This window comes from Anomalospiza imberbis, chromosome 1 (assembly GCF_031753505.1).
Source record: "Anomalospiza imberbis isolate Cuckoo-Finch-1a 21T00152 chromosome 1, ASM3175350v1, whole genome shotgun sequence".
NCBI lineage: Eukaryota > Metazoa > Chordata > Aves > Passeriformes > Viduidae > Anomalospiza > Anomalospiza imberbis.
Genome location: NC_089681.1, coordinates 85,046,160 through 85,057,102, shown reverse-complemented (window position 1 = coordinate 85,057,102; position 10,943 = coordinate 85,046,160).

Below are 10,943 nucleotides of genomic sequence, written 5' to 3'. Positions count from 1 at the left end.
AGTTTCTGAATCAGTGGACACAGCTGATATCTTGGATTATCCGAGTCCTGAGTGGGAGACTCAACTGAGTGTCTGCAATCTGAGAGAAAAATAAAAGATGGTACTTTATATTCTCAAAGAGTTCAGCCTCAAATCTACTATTTTTTTAATGTCCCTTGGCATCTGAGGAAATTGAGCGTGATTTGAAGAGGAAAACATTTATCAGGAAGGTCTGATCACATGAAAAGGAGCAATCTGGGAAGCATAATGTGTTTTTAAAAGTTTTATACTGACAATGGTAGGAAGTAAACTGGAGGCAATGGCAACTTTATATGTTTTATGTATTCTTATGTTTATTTCCCTCAGTTGTGTTCTGGGGTCTCTTGTCTGGTAGTGGTAACCATGTGCAGGGGTAGCTACTTGGGCTCAGTCTTTCTTGCTGGACAACTTTGTCATTGTTCCAGTAGGCAAAGAGTGGTTGTTTTTTCTGGGAAAATTAAGCCAACCCACTTGAGTACTGAATATGGCTTTGGAAAACTACAATGGGATAGATAACTTTTGGGCTTACACTGGAAGAAACTGCTTATCAGTTTTGAAGGTTGTAATATAGCATTGAGAGGGATGTTAAGAATAATTATTCTAGGGCCAGCCAGTTTTGCCCTCTTGGTGTTATGGCATCACCAACCCTTGGAACTAAAAGGAGGATTAAAAAACGCACTGTTGGAGAAAAATGAGATCTTCTGTTTTAATACACACTGTTCTTGAGTTGTACTGTGGTAAATTTCTTTGTAGACCTTCTATCCATCTGGTTTGCTTTTTAGAGGAAGATAAATCCTGCTAGCAATTGCAAGAGAAGCTAAAAGATAAATTAGTGTGTGATTTTCAGCACTCAGCATTACTAATACTTCTCTGCTGTAACAGTTATGTGTGGCTGTTACATACTGGCATTTCTCAGTAGAAGATAGCAATGCAAACACATATTTTAACAAGTCTCTGCTGTGCCACCATTGATTGTAGCCAGCTATTGTTCTCCTGAATCCTGCCTAAGACAGGGAGTGAGAAGTTTCCTGCGATTTTAGGCCCAGACCTTTTTGACAGGAAGCCAAGGAACAATTAAGAGGCATTGAATCTCTACCCCCCTACACATACACTTTTTAAAATTGCAAACTGTGGAGAAGAGGAAGTCAGAAGAGTTTCCCTTGTTTTACACAGGTGCTGTGCAAGGGGCTGGCTATAGTTATGTTCTGAACTGCTTTGTAGACAGGGCTTTTTCTGGCATGGTGTGGTATCAAGCCACTCTAAAGGGAGAAGTTGCTCAACTTCTCACTCAAAAGAAGGTGACATTTGTGAGCCGTGCCAAGGCAGGAACAAAAGCTTGCTGCTGCCCCACCTGCCAGGACAGTCTTGTATCTGTCCATCACCGATTGGAAACCACAGGACCAGCAGCTCCCAACAAGCAGATGGCTGATCCTTATGCTGTTTCTCCTTTGTGCTCTTTGCTTCCTTTCAGGATTGGAGGATACAAGGCCCCAGTATTGATTTTTCTGTGCAGCTAAAAAGACATGAAAGCTGCTATGCTTTTCAGGGCTTAGTCTGTCAGTTTTCTTATTCCCTGTAGGTCTTCCCAAGGTCTCTCATCTCTTTTTCATCTCTGCAGATGCCTCTGTCTTCACTAGATCCTTCCTGGTGACTCCATTTAGAGAGGAATAGAAAGTTGAAATTCTGGTCCCATTGAAACATTTTCTGTAAAGCTCCAATTCTGTGCCTAATTCTGCATGGGCTTCATTGGCTTCTGAGTTTAATTGTGCTGACACATAGCTGTACATGGGAGTGGTCAGAGCTCCCTGGTGCTTTGCACCAATGAATCTGTGCTGGTGGAGCTACATCAATCTAAAATTTTCAAAAAAACTTTCAAGTTCATGGGGAATATCTTCAGGGATGAGTGAGAAGGTGTCCCCCACTGTCTTTAGTCCTAACAAAGACTGTTACCCCTCTATTCCCATCCAGCCCCTCAAGCTGAATTATTAGAAATTTCTTGGAGCAACCAACAAATGTTGCTTTGCATTTGGGACCTTGTCAACAGACAGTATCCTTATAATATTAATAGTGCTTTTTTGTTCATTGCACAAGCAACATTATGAGATTTTGATCACAAATGTTGAGAAAGCAATTTAAAAGCAAAAAAATCCCCAAAACATCTCCTCACAGAACCATTACCTGTCATAGCTGAGACAGAGATGATACAAAGCAACACACTCCATTTTCAGAAGGCTTCAAACCTGTTTTATTCTTTCATGCATGCTTTTTATATATTCTTACAAAACTCTCAAGTTTACACTTTGCTCATTGGTCATGAAAGACAAACAACGTGCTTACTGGAATAGACAGTTGCAGGTTTCTCTTATTTAACCTTCTTTCTTTCTTAGTTTCTATGTCAATGACCTTGGTAGAAAATTCTTTCAGGGGTAAACATGGATCCTGTTATCAAACTTCTCTCTGGCTCACAGAAGTCGCTGTAAAACCTCTTCCACAATTACCTGTTTTATTTTTTAATAAACAGAAGATGCACTGGCAATATACATTGGCAAATGAGTTTCCAAAAGCAAATACAAGTCAAAGAAAATGACACATAATAGTGGTATTTAACTAACTGTGCATACCTCTCATTTAATCCTATTTTTAGAAGCTCTAACTGCAGTAATTACCACAAGATGACATAGGACTGGGATTTAGGTCAGGAAGAATAGGATCCTCATAACATAGGAAGTTCACCAAAGATTAGGGGCAAAAATAGTACTAGGTTAGCAGCTACAAGTAACAATTCTAGGCAGTTTTTGTCACCTCATCTTGAGTTAGAGTAATAGGAAATAAGAAAACTGAGAAATCTAAGTGCTGTGAGTGGAAAAACAAGCCTTAATATTTGTCAGGCAACAACTGAAGAGAAGCAGCTTGATCAACAGGCTAGCTCACAGATGCATATTTCACCATGTGTTTAAGGTAAGATTGTATTATCCTATCTCTTTGCTTTATATAATTAGATCATTGGATGTTACTGATGGCATAAAGAGGGTGTTCCCACCCAAAGAGCCCTTTGTTCATGCAGAGGTTCCCATCTGCAGAGTTTGTGAAAATATCTTTGATAATTAGACCCTGAATTAAGTAAAGTAAGGTTTTGAACCCTCATTGGTAAATTCCCTATTAAACTTCTTCAGAAACCTTTTTCTTTTATACTTAGATTAAGATTTCTTCTTTTGTTAACTTTTTATTTCAGTCAAACAAAATGCATTTTCCATCAGAAGTCTGTATTTCATCATTTGTTGCTTACTCATTGTATTGAATCTTTAAATTTATTTAGGTCAAATTGTTTTTAACTACTCCTATTAAAACCTAGTTCTCCTCCAGGAGGGCTCCTTGAACTCCTTTAATGTCCACTTGATTTCTGGGAGCACTGATTTATGTGTACAGCTGCCAGTTTATAATACAATTAATTTCTATTTGCATAAGTTTCACTGAAGCAGCAGAAGAGATGGTCTTGGACTATGGGCTGTGTTGGGATCATATAGTGATGACAAGGGGTAAATTTTGCTGGGAAGGCCTAAAGAAAACATGCATTTCATTTACAGTAATTCTGTGTTAGGATATTGCAGAAATTCCTGCTGCATAGCCTTCGCTTTCAGCAGAAATTGAGGATTTGCACTTTTGACATTGACAGTAAAGACCCTCCCTCTCTCAAAAGATTAGTTGGGTTGGTGCCCCATGTTGCATTGTTTGCTGGCTCTGACCCATGGGATATGACAGCATTGTGCGCTGAAAACTGGATGCTTCTGCAGGTTTTTTTAGCTGGTCTAATTTGGAGCTCACTGCACTTGAAAATTAAGTTGGTGTCCAGGGTGGTTAGTACTGGAATGCAATGAGCTTTTACCTTTGTGGTATGGAAACAAGAACAGGCACTGGCTTTGCATCCCATTTTCTCCCAAATAAAAAAACAACATATCATTAATGCTGAACCTGATAGGTTTTTGCACTTGAAGCATCTATGCAGTCAAGTCCAGAGTCTTTTTAATATGGGTAGAGGCTGTTTTTCCAGCAATTTACACTACAACCACTGTATGTCTTTTGCTTCATTCTTCATGTTTATCTGAGGCTTCACAGTGGGTTCAGTTGAGAGTCCTTAGCTGATGTTATAGAAAAACTAACATTGTCCTATGCTAACACAAAAATTTTGTAGTTTTTTTTATTAACTTCATTATATTGAAAGTGACAAGAGTTGTCCATCAGATCTTGTCTTTATAAGAAGAAGGTGCTCTGCTACCTTTTGTGACTTTTTTCAGTGTGTATTGTGTACGTGAACGCAAATTATATGGATATTTAAGGTCTCTGGCCTCTATAAGGTGACAAATAATAAGGACCTTAGGGAAAATAATTCTCATATGTCTGCTTGGAAGGGAAAAAACCCATAAGGCCAGCTCAGTAATTGATTTAGAATGCTGTAAAGGGAAATATATTTTCTCAGAGATAAAAAGCCTCGATTCACACATGAGCTGCACCAAGTAGAACTGATGAATATAGCACAATAGTTCTAACAGATTCACTACAAGCCCCATCCTGAATAACAAAAAAAAAAAAAAAAAAAAAAAAAGAAACAAAGAGGAAGGGGGCAGGGAAATGGTTACCTTCTTGCTCTTGGGAAGAGTTAAAAAATAGAGTGCTAAGCAATATAGGGAAAAAGGGAAAAATAGTCACATATTATTCATGCTTCACTTGTGTTTGGTACATTCACACAGGCATATTACGCATGAAAAGAACTCTGAAATGTAAATAGAGACATTCATTGTGTGGTTTTACTTTATTTTTTAAGGAGGAAGGGAATAGAACAAATGGACTCCCCACACTGCTCTTTCTCAGAAAAAAATCTCTTCTGCAGCCATTCTGATGAAAGCATAATTAACCTTGTTTTCATTAATGGGTCTTTCCTTTGGGGTTCAGATGACAAAAAATGAGAGAGAACATGGGCCACCCTTGGCGATCAAGGAAACATCATAAAAATTGAGGATGAGGTTGCTGTGCACAAACTGAACTATCAAAGTTATGATGGGCTTGAATTCAATTCCCGTAATTATACTAATGATGCAGAATGTAGCCAGGCCAAAATAACTCAGGTAATTACTTAGCATATTGCTCTAGTTTCTGCAGTGGCAGTTATTGTTTACATCTCTAATTATGCTGTGTAGACACATCAAATCACTCACGCTTCTTTTGACTTCAAGTATTTGAAGCAGCAAACACCGATGAGCTGTATCTTACGGATGCTGCTGTGTGAATGAATGCAATTCAGCAATCCTTGTTCATCAGGGTCCAATCCTGCATGTCTGTCATACTCAGAATTCCTGTTGCTGTGACTCTCTTATGTATTTCTTTCATTGAGAACTTCTCCTTGCCTTAAGCAGATATTGAAGAGCTCCATATTCACACAGCTGAGCACTTTGTGTGCCCTTAATTTTAAGAGCATGAATAGCCTATTGCAGGTCAGTAGCACGGCTCGGGAGAGTTTTTGCTGGTTATTTTTTATGGGAGAGTTATTGCTGGTTAAGACACAGAGTTTTCATCTAAAACAAGGGCAATTTCTTCTCCTGCAGTAGTGTAGCAAGAGCAAAGGAAGAACTCATTTCAATTACTAAAAACAGCAGCAAAAAAATACCTCATTTAAAGTTGTTATCCACTGCCTGCCATTTTTAAACTGAGTGATTTTTCTTCCCAGGAATGAGGGGAAAAAAAAAAAAAGAACATCAGAACAGTTCATCCTTAAAAGAAAAAACCTTAAACAGTTTAAACCTCAAACAGAACATTAGAACAGTTCGTCCTTAAAAAAAAAAAAAAAAAAAAAAAAAAGGATTTGTTAGTATGTGCAAATGGCTCTGTTGGACATATACACTTCTAGTGGTCATATGCTATGTGTTTGGTTTCCTTCCCATGCAAAACAGTATGTTCTCTAAGGGCTGTATACAAACTCACATGCCAAATGCTGCAAATACTTCAGACTTTAGGATGACCTCTTTCTGCAGTCCCAAGCAAGCTGTTTCTCTTCTCTGTGTCTCAGTCTCCCCTTCTGCAGACACAAAATAATAACACTCGTCTCTTTTAACACTTTAGGACTTCCTATTTCAAAATGCAGTACAAATTTGCGGTGTTAGGCCATTCGAAGGATCATTGCAAACCATACTGAAGGACAGCATTGTGGGCCTTTTTATTGCCCAGATAGCTGATTGCACTAGGCTAAGACTCTGAAAACAAAGATAGATTTTGTCTTGCATTATTTTGATGCCAATGGTTTTCTTAGCAACCTGCGGGTATATTTACTTTATTTTGCTCTGCTAGACACATAGTGAAGACATATTTTCTGTGTTGTCTCCAGGAAAAAGGCTCATAAAGGGTAAATTGTCTCACTAGAAATATTCTCCTATTAGATGAAGTTAGTTTACCCTTTGGCAGGAATATACCTAGCTTTCAACTGCAGTTACAGCTCCTTGAGCATTTATAATACGCTTTTTAATGGAAGGAATTTCAGGCTGTTCTATTAAATCCAATTCAATGTCAACTCTGAGGGAGAAGAAGGGGTCTTTCAAGCGTTTTTTTACCCAGAAAGCATGTTACAGATTCTAAAAATAGGCTGTGCATACATTAATGCCTATATTATGAGGTAGCCAAAACTAGAAAGATATTGAGGACTTTTTTAACTCCCATTGGCTCCAGGAGGGCTCAGTACTTCACAGAATCTGCCTGAGGGAGAGGGAAGGAGAACAAAGTGAGAATACACCATCCCAGCAGTGCATGCATGCAAATATTTTGCAGTCAAAACTCCCCACAGGAGCAGGAAAGGATGTTCAGTGTGTAGCTCATTTAATCAAGGGCTCTCCCTCAACAGAGGTGTTCAGAAGGAATGGATCTTGTCATGTGAACTAGAGGCTAAAGCAGGAGAGGCTGCTTTGACTTTGGCTTGTACATCAAATAAAACCCTTTTAGCAGAATAGTGCATATTGGGGGAGAACAGAAAAAAAACCCATGCCCATCCCATGTTGTTTGCAGATATTATAGAGGAGAGGGCTGCTTTTTAAAGCCCAAAATTTCCTTTCACTGTTTGAATAAGTGTATAAAATTTCAATCCCTCTTGCTTTACAAATTATTTTGTTGAGCAATTGATGAAGATTTTTGTTACTCCAGCGCTGCACTGGCAACAGAGCCAAATGAGCTAACTGAACTTCTTTGCAAAGACTCTGGTCTCCTGTTTTGCCAAATCTGATAGCTGAAGATTGAAATGTTACCTGCAGTGTCCAGGCCATCCATGTTCTCGTGACAGAAAGATTTTAAAAGGGCACCAAACAAAAGCTGACAGGTGACTCCAGATCTGGGAGTTGTGGTGGCCTTTTGACTTAAGAGACTTCAGGTATTGAATAGTAAGGAGCAATTATTAATGGAGCCAGGCACCTTGGATATAATTTTTGCTTCCTTGCGCAAAGGAAACCTTGCACAACCAGAGACCCTCTTAGCCCACAGCAGGCATTGCCACCCTCCTGCCCCTCCTGGACTCTTTCCAAGGTCATGCACCAAAGTTATTTAGACTGATTTTTTAGATCAGCATTTTCCAATCCTTGAGTTTTGGTGGCAGTGTCAGCTAAGGGAAATACGCCCTTGTCTGCCCCTGTCTGGTTATTCCTGCTCTGTACCTCAGTAATGTGGTTTTAAGCCTGATCACCTGGTAGAGGTAATCACTGTGGTGCAGAAAACATAACTCTGACAGTGCTGCCAAAGCCAGGATGCCTGCAGTTCACAGCCTGCCTCCATCCTTGAGTTCCAACTCAGCTTTTCCATGAAAAGCTTCACCTTTAGGTGTCCCTGTCCCAGAGACACTCACCTTGGTTTCAGGTGGAAATGCGTGTTGGCTGGTTAGTGGCTGCCACTGTTACAATAGTTTGTTTCCTTTAAAGAGGTTAACGATCCAAACTGAAGTCATGAAACCTGCCAATTTCACTGGTCAGGTCATGCTCACAAACGATATGGCTCATTTATTCCTTATGGTGAAATTTTTCTTTATCCCTTGTTTGCAGTGGTTGACGCTCCTTATTTCTTAATATAAAACCTGCCAAAATGCCAAAAATAAGGACTTTAATTATGAAAGTAGTAGAAAAGCCTCTTCTTCCTCTGAGAAGTATATAGTTCATGGATGTGGACAGAAAGAGGGTGAATCATCATGCCTCTGTGCTGAGGGTGCTGAAGCCACAATAGTAAAAAGGAGTCCTAAAATGACTCTGAAACAATGACAGGGAGAGATCTTCTTAGGTATTTAGATGAAGTTCCTCCTAAATGTAGATGCAGTCTGGGAGACAGTAATTGTTGGGGACTATAGTGAGGGCAGAAGAAAGTGCTGCAGTGGACTGTAGGCTGTAGAACATGTGAAGAAAAATGTAGATAGTACAGATATAGCCTTTAGAAGTCTTCATAGCCTACTTTTATATGACAGAAGGCAAGTATCCCTATAATTTCCACCACACTGATGAAGATACCTGAAAAAGCAGGGCTGACATGTCACAGCACAAGGTTGGAGCTACAAGCTCATTTGACTTCATTTGTGTTTCTAGCCACACTTCTGTCATGGTTTTGCAATAACACAAATATAAGAGCCAAGACTTACCTGCCCTTGAGCTTCTTAAGCACCATGATCTGGCCCTGGCCTGTTTTCAAATTCAGGCAATTTTGCTGCATCACTTTGATTGTGTTTGCATTGGTTTGGTCAGAGCAACCTTTACAAGGCCTGAGTCCTTTCAGCAAGATTATTAACAGTATGTGGAATGTACCCTGCATGTATTTTAAAAGAATGAAATCCTTTACAAGTTTGTGAAAGTAAAAGGCAAGACCATAACATTGATAGGTTAAAATCAATCTAATAAATGGCCAAGCAAGTGCATGCATTCCCATAACATTTTATGACTCCAGTGAGACAGTAAGATCACAAAAATGCAAGTGGATAAAACATAGGCTGTTTATTCTCTACATAGGCATCTTTATTCTCTAAAGTGTAATTGCCGGTAATGGCTTTTGTCTCAAAATTTAAATATGGAAAATAGTAAAACTGCATGTCACACAAGAAGGAATAAAATATATTTTAATAAAACACATCTTTCTACTATAAATAATGTCAAATACATTTTCCCATTTTCTGCTGAGGAGCAGCCATGGCACAGTGCCTCTGCCCATGCTACATACATGTAAAAAACTTGTCACATGTAAAGGCCCAGCCCCTCAGTATTTTTAAAAGCTCACAAGAGATGGAAGTTGTACTCTGACAATAAAAAGAGCTAATAATAAAAGATACTTTCATCTGGAAGGTATCTATGTCCTTTGGGACTAACTGGCCTTCCTGAACATCCATTTTACATGCCATGAAGCAGATAAGCTTGTGAATTCCACCATCCTCCTCAGCACACTGCTAGTCTAAAGCAAACTTTTCTTTCCATGTGTAAGCATTTTCCAGGAAAATGCTGGAGCCACACAGATGTTTATTACTAATCCAACATTCATTAATATCCCTTGTGTCCGTATTTAATGTCTGGTCAACATTAATTACACTGCTGTAATTGGGGTTCTCCAAGGGCCCAATTGGAGCCCAAGGGGAGATAGGGCAAAAATATGTGCATGTCCTGCCACCTGAGCTGAGAATGAGATTAGATTGTAGTGGGCTACCAACTTGGCCACAGGCAACATGTGCCAGAAGTGCTCAGTGGCAGGATTAAAGCTGTGCACAGTTCTACTTTTCACTCCAAAAGGGGATGTTGTACTTCTGGACTTACTGAGGTTTTCTGAAACGGGATTGTACTCTTGGGGGAATAAGAAACTGACCCTGCATGTTCAGCATTAGGCATAGGAGTACTTCTACCTTTCATACTCGTAAAATTCAGTAGGATCTGGCATCAGGATGGCAGTTTCAAGCCCTTTAGATATAGAATTTTCAGCTTAGGCTCATTTTGCATGAACATGCAGTGACAGGTACACAGGGGTTTGTGTGATTTGAATGTTTTTGGTAAGTTGGAAACATGGCACCAGTCAGACTAAAAGAGAAAAACAGAACCAAATACTCAATGCTTAAACCTACAGGATGGCACATGCCAACTTTAGCCCAAATTGAGAAAATCCAGCCAAGACCTTGCACAGTCCAGCTGAAGCCAGAACTCCTACTCGGTGTTGAGAGCCTCAGAGGTTTATTGAGTGACACACATGTCATGGGAAGGCCAACAACAGCAAAAATCATTCTGTTGCAAAGGCACAAAATACCAGTCAGAATGAGCAGAAGTCAAGTGCTTTCATTACTTAAACAGAAGCAGTGCAAGGCTGACATCTTTATAAAAAGGGGGGTTACTCTCGTGGTTCTCTTCCTAGAAGTTTCACTTCCTTGGGGTGTGTGGTTATTTCAGGTTAGCACAGCAAGTGCCAGAAAAGAAGACATTTTATTTGCTTGGGTTTTTTTTCATATTGAAGAACAGGCAAGACCACCATGTACTGGAACAAGAGGAGGGATTACAAAAGCCTACCCTGAAAAAAAGGAGCTGTGTGGAGATCTTTCTACAATACAAAGGTTCACAGTAATTCCTTTCCTGTGAAGCCACACTGAACTTTCTGAACAGCTAGTATGTGGTACTTGGGACATGTCTAGCCCAACAGTGATGTGAAAACTCTTTTTATGGTGATCCAAGGTGATTCTCTGCCACATGTTTTGCTCTGTGAAAGGCTACACACCTCTTTAGGGGAAGCGAGTACCTTCAGGTTGTTTGCTTTTTCTGGTTCACAGCTCTGGGCCTGGCACTGTTCTCTGTGAAGTTGGTTTAGCGGGAATAGGATCTGCTCTGTCATCTTAAGTATCGCCCACCTGTTCTCAAAACCACAGATTTCTCTAAAGAAATGTCTGCAGGTGCAAT